At 35.6% G+C, this 12,524-nt stretch overlaps 1 protein-coding gene across 1 annotated transcript in view; it reads left to right on the forward strand.

Moving 5' to 3' along the window:
* The first annotated feature begins 4,189 nt into the window (after window positions 1-4,189).
* The window catches only part of CDH19 (cadherin 19), a 75,896-nt gene continuing 67,561 nt past the window's right edge, over window positions 4,190-12,524 (forward strand). Inside the window, exon 1 of the mRNA XM_075022916.1 lies at window positions 4,190-4,377. The gene's annotated coding sequence lies outside the window, so the exon portion shown is untranslated. The remainder of the gene's footprint in view (window positions 4,378-12,524) is intronic.

Here is a 12,524-nt window from a genome sequence, read left to right on the forward strand (position 1 = left end):
AAACACAGTAAAAGAATAATTAAACAACAAATAAATGAAATAAGAAGCAAAATATGTGGGTTTCCCCATCTACCACCCCTGCCTCTCTTCTTCTTCTTGGTTTGTTTGGGTTTTTTGTTTGTTTTTTTTAAGGTTTTGTTTATCTCACCTTTTGGTTTTCCGACATTTTTCAGGAAAACTTTTTGCCCTTGCCAAAGTATCTGTCTGTGTTTTGAATTCTCCTCATACTGGAAAGTGATTAAGGGAAGAACTGTTTACCTGTAGTCCCACCAAATGAACCCAAGAGAGTGAAACCTTCTGAGATCAGTCCAATTAAGCAAGTATCAAAGATGAGGATATAATCTCATTTATCTCCTTGAATGACAACTGACCCCTTTTTAATCCTTTTTTTTTTTTTTTTTACAGTGTTCTTTATTCTGTTTAAAAATAAACAGTGCTCCTAGGGCTTCGCATCTTTATTATTTCTTTAGTTTCTGGAAAATGGAATAGGTTTTCCTTAAATAAAGATAATTAACTCTACTGAATTCTCAGAACTGTCTTTCTTCAAGTCATTATAGCACATACACATATAACCACAAAATTTGATTGGTCATTATATTTGAACAGAAATTTAACTTTAAAAGAAGTTAGTAGATATCATATTACAATTGACTGATCACTAACCAAGTTCTAAATTGTATAGACATTTTAATTCCAATTATCATGTTCTTGCCCACTAGCAAACACCTAATTTAAGCTATAGCTTTTGGATGGATCAAATTCCTATTTTTAATCACAATAAATATAATGAAAAAGGAAAAGTTTCCAAACAGTTTAACTGGAATTCTGAAGTTTCTCTCTCAGTACACAATCCCTATACGACAACTCATTTTCATTTATTTATTTTGGTAAAATAAAGTTCACTCAACTCTTCCAAACCTCCAGTAAGGTTTTGTTTGGGCAATGATTAGAGCTCCTCACGTGTTCCCTCAGTACTGGGTTGCCCAGTCATGTTGATTGTGCTACTAAATCTGCTCTCAGCAAGCAACGGGTCTCCCCCGTGGAGCGAGATGATGTTAAGCTTTTAACACACCTTGGAGGGAAGCTGTGACAACAGTCAAGGTGACAGTGGCTGCTGAATGCTATCATATCGCTGAGATCCCTCTCTGCAGGAAATAGCAAGGTCTGTGACATCCAGAAAGAGCTAACAGCGTAACTCTTTTCCTTAATATGTGACAGTCCAAATCATTTCCTTTCAATGTTAGTACCAAAAAGCCTGTCTGTCATTAACAGATGCCTAGACAAAGAGTAGCAGAGACTGTTTATCACATGAGAACACTGTACTGGGAATAAGTATGTTTTCTTCTCAGTTGAGAAATGTTTTCTCATAATTTTGTGAAATAACCTTCTTATTCAACTTCTTTTTTAAGATGCAGACTACACAACTAATTTCTTTTTTTTTACTTATTGCTGTGTGGTACCTGTACCTTGTCAAAAGTCCCTCCTATTCTGGCCAGTTCGCCTCATCAGTTCTTCAATAAACATTCCCAAGAAACTTCCATTTTTATTTGCTTCCTACTACTCATTTCTGTTCCCTTCACATGGCATATATTATTTAGATTACATCCTGTGACAAGTTTCAGCATTCTTGGTAAATGAGCATATCTTATTTGCCAAATGTTAGCAATAATTGTACCCTTTTCTTACACCTATGTCTGGTTAATTCTGACTTGGTGAATGAAACATCACCTCTTCTGTATTGCTAGAAAGCCAGTGAGAAGCAGCGTTGGTAAAAAAGCTGTTTTTCCAGGTGGTAAATGGTAACATATCACTGAATTCCAGTAACACTTCTTCAGTTTCCACAGGTCTTAGGAGAGCATCCTTCTCCTCTTCCCATTTTTCCTTTTTTGCATCAGCTCTGCATCACCCTGTGCAGAGCTGATGTCAGACCATGGACCAAAAGTAGGATGCAAGCATTATTACCAAATAGCAGCTGTCTCCAAACATTCCTGTTTCTTAAAGAAACAAACAAATAAACAAACACGATAAAAAGTGCAGAAGACATGAAAATGTGATCTGAGTTCATGTTGGTTCCTTCACTTAAATCTAACATCAAGTTTCAGACAAAGAAATCAAGTTTTGCTTAGCACAGGCAAAAATGTTTGAGGTAAGAGCACCAGAAAGAAATCTTTGTCAGTTTGGTTTTGATATCCAGTTTCATAAATAATTAAATAACCATTACTAAGAACACAGTGTTATCAAAGAACCTTAAGCTGTATAATATCATCATGTTTGCTCTGTATTGAGAAAAAAATAACAGTTAATCTATCTACTTCTTAAAGCTGAAGCTGTATATAATTTGATAAATTGTGTGTTCATTTCCAGTCTGATACAGAAACTATTTACTTATACTGACGTAGTTAGGAGGAGATAATCCTGAAGAATTTACTGAGAGATCATCCTCAAAAGATTGAGAAGTAATTCTGAATAATCTCAGAAAAATCCAGCTGCTCAGATAGTGTACACAATACTTTTGTATGGACTATAAGGCTTTCTGATGGTGTCATGATGGGCGCAATGGATAGACAGTTTTCCTGTGTTAACTTCAAGCCCATTCATTTCAAGTTTTAAGGTCTGTGATATTAGGGAGGTTTGTATTTCTTTGGAACCAGCTGATTTGTCTCTGACACGTAGACATAAATACAGTAAACAGTGATTCAGTGTTAGCCAAGGTACCAGAGCTCACCTATGCATCAATCATCAGGTCTGTTCCCTTTGCAGACCATGTTCTGCTCTGCTGTTGTTCTCTGAGCTGGCAGCACTACCTAGTTGTATTTTCTTATAGCATTACGTATGCTGAAGAATCATGTTTCCTCATTCACCATCTTTTGTGTTCTGGCCATGAGATTCCTGAATGACTAAGAGCTGCAGGGCTGGTCAGAATTTACTTTCCTTCCTTTCCAGAAAAAAGTATGATAAAAATACATGACAAAAGCACAGGCAAAAGTTTTTCTATCTCCACATAGGAACAGTTGTTAAATTTTCCTAGACTGGATGACGAAGAGGAAAGAGGGAGAGGTAACTTTTCTCAAGATGTCAAAATTTTCTGTTTAAAGGAGGCAGTTTCAGGAGAAATAAAAAAATCTGTCAACTGAAGGCATATTCATTCCTTAAGCAACTAATTTCATAGTGGAAAATCTAAAATTGTTTTAGAAGTTTTTGAGGTGGCACTTTTTTTCTTTTTTCAGTTTTATCATTAACAGGATACATTAAGTCTGACAAAATGTAATGTTTGTTGTTTTACCATTTAGGACTTCTCAGAAATCTTCTTGATCTGGAGCTAATACTGCTGTAGCACTAAGCTCTAAATAATCTCACCATAAATATGTCTTCCATAATAATGACAGAAGTGTTACTGTAATCCACAGTTCTTGTTTATTCCCCAAATATCCTTATTTCTTTTTGAGAGCCCAAGGTATGCACAATGAATATTTGAATTTGTTATTTTGTGTTTTGAATATTTGTTCAAAATTTCATAATTTACTTAAGATAAAACTTAATTTCTATGAAAAAATTGTGACCTGTTGCATAATTATTGCACAAGATTTTGAGTGTATTATTCTTTTTTTTAAATGAGGATTATATTATTTTTGTTATATTTTTCAGTGGACTATAAAAAACCAACGTTAGCTAGTAGACAAAAATTAACTTTTGTAGACAGTTGCAAGAAAAATAAACCGATGTATTTCATGTCTCTCAAAGTATGTAAGGACATAAACCAATACCTTGGGCATGTGTTTTTTGCTCAGTGTGAAGATTTCATGATTCTTGAAACTAAATTATTTGGGGAAAAAAAAAGCTGGAGGGCAAAAAACAGGCTGTAGAAACTCTCTTCTTTGACTAACTTTTGTGACTATTCTAAATTGATCACTTGTTTCCCAGACTAATCTCTAAACAGAGGGCATATCCCTTTCACTTGCAAAATACTCTCACACAAAATGAATTACCTTCCCACCACCTTGGTTACTTGCCAGGGAGTACTTTATTTTTCCACTAGGAAAAAGAAAATCAGCTCGTATTTTGCTTGCTAGAGCCTTCTGAATTTTAATTCTGAACTCTGAATGAACATCAGAGAGGCCTTATGATGTTTTGCACAAAAGTGCCTGTGTTCATAGTTTTACTCAGGGCACCCAAAATAGCATGCAGTAAGCAGTGTCATACTGTGAGTTTTCAAAACTAAAAGCAGAAGTGACTTATACTGGCAGGAAGCTGTAACTCCTAAAGCTTTCTGAGGATCTGTGAAGTAAAAGAGAACTGCTTACTTCTCTGCATCAGATGTTTAATTCAACTTTTACAATACCCATTTCTTTAAACCTAGAAGGCCCTGAGGTTACACAGGTAAGATCTCTATCTTTTTTTTCCCTTTATTATCTTCAAAAATCAAATTTAAAACATTTAGCTGTGTGTCTCCAGTGCAAAAATCACAACAGGCGAGACAAACCCAAAAGCCACTCAAAACCTCCAGGAGAAATCTGCTTTTGTTGTTTTCTCACAGTCCACCAACTAACTTCTATAGCTGTGGAAATCCAACTTTCTAAGTTGGATTTACCAGAGGAAATACTTGCTATGACTGTTTTGTGTTCAACTGGCATATTAAAATATTCATGCTGATTATCTACCTCTTTTTGCAAGACCCCCACCTCTGACAGACTGCTTGCAATTGCTTCATCTACACTCATGCAAGTGATTGTCACAATTTCTGAGTGTGATATCAAGAAGAGTGAAAAGTCTCTTGTTTTACAGCAACACTTAGAAGTACCCGCTGGCTTGCTACTCTCCATTCTACTGTTGCAATAACAATAATAATATATCTTTTTAAATTTTGTCTTAACTTTACGTTCACCTTTATGTTCCCATTTCTCTTTATAATCCCACACCTAGCAACTGCAAAGTCTTTCAGACTGCAAAAAAGGGATGTCTCTACCTTTGTTGGATGTCAAGTGTGAAATGGTAATTTCTTAGTAAATAAGATGTTCAAAAAGCAGTGCAGTATATATACTATCAAAATATTTGTATTGTATGTTTCTTTCATCAGCCTTCTATTAGGAGGTATAGCTACAATTTATTTTTCATGTTCAAACTCTCTGATTAGACTGTAGTCAAGAAACAGACAGTAGAATATAGCCCAGAAATATTTAATAGCTGTTGATTGGTTATTAAAATGCCGAATGTCTGTCAGCTTGTTCGTTTCTACAAATTATTTTGGTATGAAACAGATAGGAATTACATGGCTTTTGGATTATATCATTTTTTAATAGATTGTAATTTAGAATCAGTTGTGGTTGCAAAAGCACTCCGGATAGATAAACTACTTTTCATTTATATGGGGATAAATTTGCACTAAGGTGCAAAAATTGATCTGTGGACACAATTTGAGGAGTTATAATGATACATTGAAATGTTCAGCATTTTTCTGTTAGAAGTGTTGAACCAAGCACTTAACATAAAATGAATATAGGGCTGTGTCTGGAGTTCAGGCTTTCTGCATTTTTACAGCCTAAAAAATGCATTGGTGTAAGAGCTAGCAGACAATGAAAATCCATTCTTGGAATTATTTTTATGTAAAGGAGGGAGGAAGAAAGAGGGGCTTGCCCAGAAAATACTCTAAATATCTTAAAATTGAAGAACAAAATTACAAATCTACTATGGAAAGCCATGCATTTTTAGAACCAAAATGTAACTATTTTAACCTAGTGTTATGAAATTATAATGCACATTTTACATTCTGAACTGCTAGTATGTAGAATATTTTAAAAATGAACTCAGTATGTTGCCTCTCTGTTTCAGAATGCTTTACAATTACCAACCTGAAGTAAATATCAGACAATATCAGCACATTTTGTTTTTTAAATAAGAAAGCAATATGTGATATGCTATACAGGCAGATTTTAATGATGCTCATGGTTTAAGCTACCTGTTGCTTTTCATCATTGCCTGGTGTTTTTTATGCTTTGGTACTTTATAACTCTTTGGGGTGAAATTGCCATGGTGTAGTCTTTGCATCACATTCACTATAAATATACTTGGAAACTTGTTGTTAGCTTTATCAGAAAGATTTGGCTCTTTCTTAAATAATTTTAATTTAAAACAGATAATTTTGCCAACAGAGCTAACAATACAATAGATAATACTGAATTAAAACATTAGCTCTTTTGTAGGTGAAAACCATTATTCTCCTTTTACTCTGCAAGTCACAGAAAGTCTTGATTTCTACCACAGGCAGCAGAAATAGGTTCCATCACAGTCCCTTAATATTTTTCCCTATTTCAACTATTTTCCCAAGCCCTTTTGAGTCTACATGATGCTAAAGGAAGAAAGGTGTAATAGAATGTCTTCGTTATCCATCCTTTTAATCTTCTTAACCCAGAAAAACACTTGTTTCTGAAGATGAATGAATCAAGAGGCCAGAGAGTGTGTCTGGCAACCTCAGCTATCCTGAGTATTGCAGGAGGTTTCATTCCAGACCTTACTAAGTAGACAAGGTACATATCCATCACAGAGGAAGTTGATGAGAATGGAGCAATGTCAACGAGACCACATGGGACGGACCTGGGAACATAATTGTGCTTTGGATATACAGATCCAGGTCTCCTCTCCACAGCTGCGTTGCCTGTAGCATAAAAGGAATTGCTATTGCTGCTGCTAACAAGCTGCAACTGTTAACAATGTTTGCAAAAGGACATTACTCCCAGGCTTTCTATCAGGGACACAAACATAGTGAAGACCTTGTAAATGGAAGGTGATATTAAATTAGAATCCTTCATTCTCAGGCCACTGACCTAACTGTTAAATCAAACTCCTTTTTGAGACAACAGAATTAGAAACATTCAAATAAACAACATAAAGGATATCCCATTGGGAAAAAAAGAAAAAAGAAAGAAAAAGACTTTGTGTCTGCACATATAGTACTGGAACTAAAAATACGATAATACCTGAAATAAGGTTACTAAAACTATATTAAGGGAGAACTCTAAAGTATATATTCTGATGCAATGTTAAATTTGTGGAGGACAACTCTTTTTTCCCTTGGCGCTATTTTTTTTTTCCAACTTATGAGTGACAGTTGTTGCAACCTTAAAATTGCTAACTAAACATTAGAGGAAGTGTTAAGCTGTCACTTAACATTTTCCTGGTTTACATTTTACATGGAGTCATGACACATTGGGAGCCAAAACACATCCCAGTAGAGTAAATTTGAAAACATAAATAACAAAAGAATAACTGAATTCAGTGTGACTGAGCCCTGTCTTTATGTATTTATCCTGATTCAGATCTAGCCAGGATAAAATCTGTCTGCAGAATAAACTCTTTTTCAGTATTTTACAGACCTTTAAGACAGTCAGTGGTAAATAACATGGGTGAATAAAATAGCAATTTAAAGTTCTTGAAGTTTTATTTTGCTTGACAATTTTCTGTTTAAAACTGGTTTTACAACTACTTAAGCAATGTTGTATACTGTTATTATATTAACAAATATTTAAAATGCCCTGCCCTCAGTCTCATGCAGTATAAAGAAGGTTTGTGGCTTTTCATTGTTAGAATTCTGACAGTGTAGTCAAACTGTTGAGTACTCTTTAAATACAAAGACTACAAAAATTAAAAGGGATTTAAAGAGACAATGCTTGGCAAATGGTAAAGACACTATGCTTACACACTTCTTTCCCTTTAGCGAATCTTCTCAGAATGGTGAATAGGATATGTAGAATATGTGGGGAACAATTTTCAAGGCAACATAGTAAATTTTTCCTCTTGCGGTGGTAAATTGAAGTGAGATAATACCATCTGTCAAAACCAGTCAGAAAAAAACAGGATCAAATGACTTTGGAAAGAAAACTGTATTTAGTGTCTCTCTAACAATTTAAAATTGTTAAATGAGATCTAGATATTCAAAACAGAATTTATCAGGAGATGGAACAAGGAGCTATGTCCTATATTGCTTCGTAAACAGACTGTGGTTCACTGGATGTGGTCACAGGTGAACAGAGCTCACTTCCTAGGCATTTTGCCCATGGTGGCTAAACACGGGAGCCAAAACCCGAAATGATGTGAATCTTTGTTAAATCATTAATCTGTGATTTCTGGATGATTGGAAGCACTCTGGAAACGTCAAGAAGACCGCCAACAAACTTCGTAAATAAAGCTGAGAAAATCATAACACAGCAGCATGTAAGAAATTGTATAATCCAAAATACTTTAAATATTCTCTGCATATTTTTTGAAATTTACTGAAAACAGTCATACAAGCACACATGCCCATACACAAAACCTTGCTCTGTGTTACATGTTGACATGAAGAGTATGAACGTGCAAACTGCAACAGAAGCTCCCTAGCGCCTTGATGCATTGGCACGTATTTTTGAGAAGATGGACACAGACTAGGAGTAGTCCTAACTTTGGTTGCCTTTTGACTTATCCATGACATTTCAGGTGCTAAGAAATGAGATTTTTTTTTCTCTAAATGGTGCAAATGCCTTCTCTTTCATCCTTCAGATGCAGAACACAAAAAGAGACCATTATCCAAGGGTCCGTGAGCTGTGACAATGGGTTGCACTCATGAGGCCCTTCCCAGGCACCTCAGCTTCCAGTGGGGTCCACAGAAAACTTGAGGGAAAGAATGAAGGGAGAAGAGGACATGTGCCAATAATGGTGCAACCTATAAACCCCCCATCTTTGCTAACAAATTGGAAAACAGTGTTAGTTTCAATTACTGCCCTGTTCATCTTCAAACAGCTGATCTCTCACTCTGTCTCTCTCCATGAGATACAGATAGCCGTCAGAGAAGATTAAGGGCATTGCTGGTGCTCTTTTTATCTGACACTGTGATATATATTAGCTGGACCAAAATTTACCCTTAACAGTAATTCCCAATGGTAGATGAGCTAGAATGATTTATGCTACTTTATATCCCATGAGGTAACCCTGGAAAATAAAAAGACATTTCCAGACAAATTAAGATGACAACCAGACTTACAGAACAAAAATGTGGTAAGTGTATTGGTTTTCCCCTAACATCAAATTTAACATATAAATTGAATTGGTTTCAAATGCCAGATCATTAGATAGCTGGCATACACAGCTATTTTCATAAAAGACTGACCCATGAAATGTATTAATAGCATTTGGAAATGTCACATAGAGATAAACTGTGCTGATTGCTCAGCTTTTCGTATGCGCGCTTTCAGGAGTGTGCAGGTGTTATAAAATTAGACCCATTTTCTGGTGCCTTACATGTAATATTATTCTACTCAATTGTTTATCATCTCAGCTATTTTTTAAGTGATCATCTTATGAAAATAGTTTTTCCCACATAAAGATTACAGGAAAACAGAGCCTAGACTCAAAGACTGTCACAGTTTGAGACCAATTTGACAGTGTGGAGACTAGATGGGCTCAGTTACCTGAACATTTTAATCACAGCTAGATGAGATTTTTTACAGGGGACACAACTCCCCTCACGTGCAGAGGGGAGATGGTGCCCTCCAGGAGGATGATCAGACACGTCAGCACAGCAGTCCCTACTGTGCAGAGGGACTGCAGGCCCAGCCGTGCACATATGGACAGGTAGCAAATTTCTCAAGAAATACATCAGTAGGAGCAGCTAATGCAGAGCAGCACTGCAAGCTGCGTGCGATGGGAGCACGCCAAGGCCAGATCCTGAAGCGTCTTCTCTTGATGGGCAGAGCTAGTTTCACCACCACCATCTGAACGACCCAGACAAGTAACTGCCTGCTCTTAGCAACCCAGCATTAACAAAACCAAACAAAAAGTTCCTATTACACTGAGTCCTTAAAACCAAACCTAAGAATTAAGTTACATTAAAAAAAAAAAAAAAGCTTTTCTCAGTAGACGATATTATTTCCCTCAAATGAAGCTATTCTGTCAGAAGAAAAGAAAATTTAAAGCAAGAACTTACCGCCAAATATAGTGTCTACAAACATGGGTTTGTTGCCTGTATGAAGTATTCACAGAAACTCTGAAATGTAAATTTATAATCACATTTTCCAGTTATATTATAAAAACTGGAAATGTAAATAATTCAAAGATGTGAAAAACTTACGTTGTCATAAATCATGGATTTTTGCTTTTCTGTCTATTGGGGTTTTTGTTGTGCAGTTTTCCTTTTTTTTTCCTTTTTTTTTTTTTTTTTTTTGTTTTTTCTAATACATAGCCACTCCAGAATAACAGCTGATTTCCAAGTGGAGAAATACTGCTTAAGTCTGACCTACCATAGCCTGATTTGGTCCATTTTGTTTCAAATGAAAACAAGTATTGCTGAGTATTACTAATCGCAAATGTAAGAGAGTAAAAAGTATACTATTTCAGTAGGATATCTGAAGATAAACTCTGTTGGAACAATTTCAGTGGCCTTTTACAGTCAGCAACTTTAGATTTCTAGGAATGTGTAATTGTTGTGTGTAGGCTTTCTTATTTTAAGTCTGGGTATGTTGGAGCAATGCTCGCTATACCTAAACCAGGGAAGTGAGATGAGCCTACAGGCCCACATAGCAGAACCTATTGGAGAATGAACCGATGTCACTAAAAGACTGAAATTGTATTCACCTATAAAGCATGAAAAATGTGAGAGTTTTAATATGTATGTCACAAAATCACAGAAAACAATAAAGTGAGGAAACAAAGAAAACTTAGGTTTGCTTTGATGTGTTTTCACATCCAAAAGAAACATTTCCCTTTTTTCTACACTATCAGATAGTATTTATGATTTACATACGGTAGTATGATACCATAGTAGTATGACATTATGATCATATAGATCATAAATCATAGTAACCATATGGAGGAAGAGCATTCTGGTAATCAGCTGTGTTAAGTAAGGATTCAAAATGTGTGAGAAAAAGTTTCCTGAAGATTTTTTTTTTTAATACACTAGACAACATGAAGAAATGTCAAGTCCTTCAGATAATATTATTCCTCCTGTCCAATCTAGAGACAAATGGTTTCTAAAAAGTGTTCCTCTTATAAAGTAACTTGTACCAAGAAGACAAATAGTGTGTTTTATAAGAATTTCAAACATTATTTTAAGCTAGTTAATCTATGAAACATCTTTGTTCTGGTCTAATTTCCTTTACTGGATTCATTTATCTCTACCTAAAATGCAAAACATATCTAACAGAGGAACTGTAAGCTATACTCCTAACTGTAAATTAATACTTACATATTTAACAAGATGTACCTTGATCCTCACTAATATTAATATGAACTCAGAAGTGAAAGAACTTGCTCAAAAATAGAATATTTCTGTGGGGATGACAATAAGACTAAGAATGTAGTTCATTTGACCTGTTTGTAGATGTCTTTTAGGTCATTTATTAGCTAAGGTTAATTGTCAAGATCTTCTTTAGACAGAAAGAGGGTGATTTAGACTTTGTATGTTAGTTACCTTTCTTACAATGCAGTAAACCACAGATGCCTTTCTCTTTCCATTGACTACTGAGGGAACCTGCACAGGCATGTTACGCTAGGTCTTTAACTTTCAGGTGCTTAAATTATTAAATTCAGTCTTAAGGAAACATGGGAGCCTCAGGCTTTGTATTATTAAAAAGAAATATGCTATCTATGCCATAAAGAATAATCATTCACAGGCATGGAAAAAAATTAGATAAACTCTTAGGTTATTAATAGGCCTGTAACATCTATGAGTCAACAATAAACACTGTAATATTTCATCTTGTAGTCACAACTTTTCAGTAAAAAGGAACTTTATTCCATATTATGTTCTGTTCTTCTGATAACAAAATTAATTTTTCTACCTCATTTAGCAGTTGTATTTAGCAGGTAATGATTCTAGGAGTAGAATTAATTCACACAAACAGTACTAATAAAGGTAATGTAATAAAAAAATAAAAAAGTAACAAATAAAGCTAACAAAAAAAAGGGGGAAATTAAACATTTTGAACGTTGTAACTTTGACCAAGGCTCTGATATATCTTGTCAAAGTGACAGTGGGTAACTGTGGAGAAGCACTGGATGTTTTTTACTCAGCAGAAACTGTGAATAAGTTTGATTTAACTGAGGCAGAGAGGCTGCAAATTGATTTCTTGATTCATTTAGGACACAGTCAGAGGTAGCATATAGAAAACCCTAGAGAGAAGAGGACAGCATTATTGTTTCCTTCCTTAATAGGTGTAAAAGGTTGGAACTCTGTCAAGTGGCAGCAAGTTCATCTGTGTAAAAGACAATGTAAGGTATTTGCCCATCAGACACATCGATTGCTTGATGCAAGGGAGAAACAGAGGTGACAGCCTCAGCAGCCGCTGACAACTTGCTGCCTCCTACATCTGGGGGAAGGAGATAACCGGGGGATGCTGAGCCAGCCCAGCCCTGCTGCCAGTCACACTGCCAGGCTGGGGCATGCAGGCGGCAGCTGCAGTGCTGACAGATCACAGATGGTTTATTAGTCATGGCCTGCTCAGCCTTGCCCTCTGCTGCTTCATGAAGTTAACAGTTAGTTAAAAATTGGTTCAAAA

The sequence above is a fragment of the Buteo buteo genome, chromosome 3 (assembly GCF_964188355.1).
Source record: "Buteo buteo chromosome 3, bButBut1.hap1.1, whole genome shotgun sequence".
Taxonomy (NCBI): domain Eukaryota; kingdom Metazoa; phylum Chordata; class Aves; order Accipitriformes; family Accipitridae; genus Buteo; species Buteo buteo.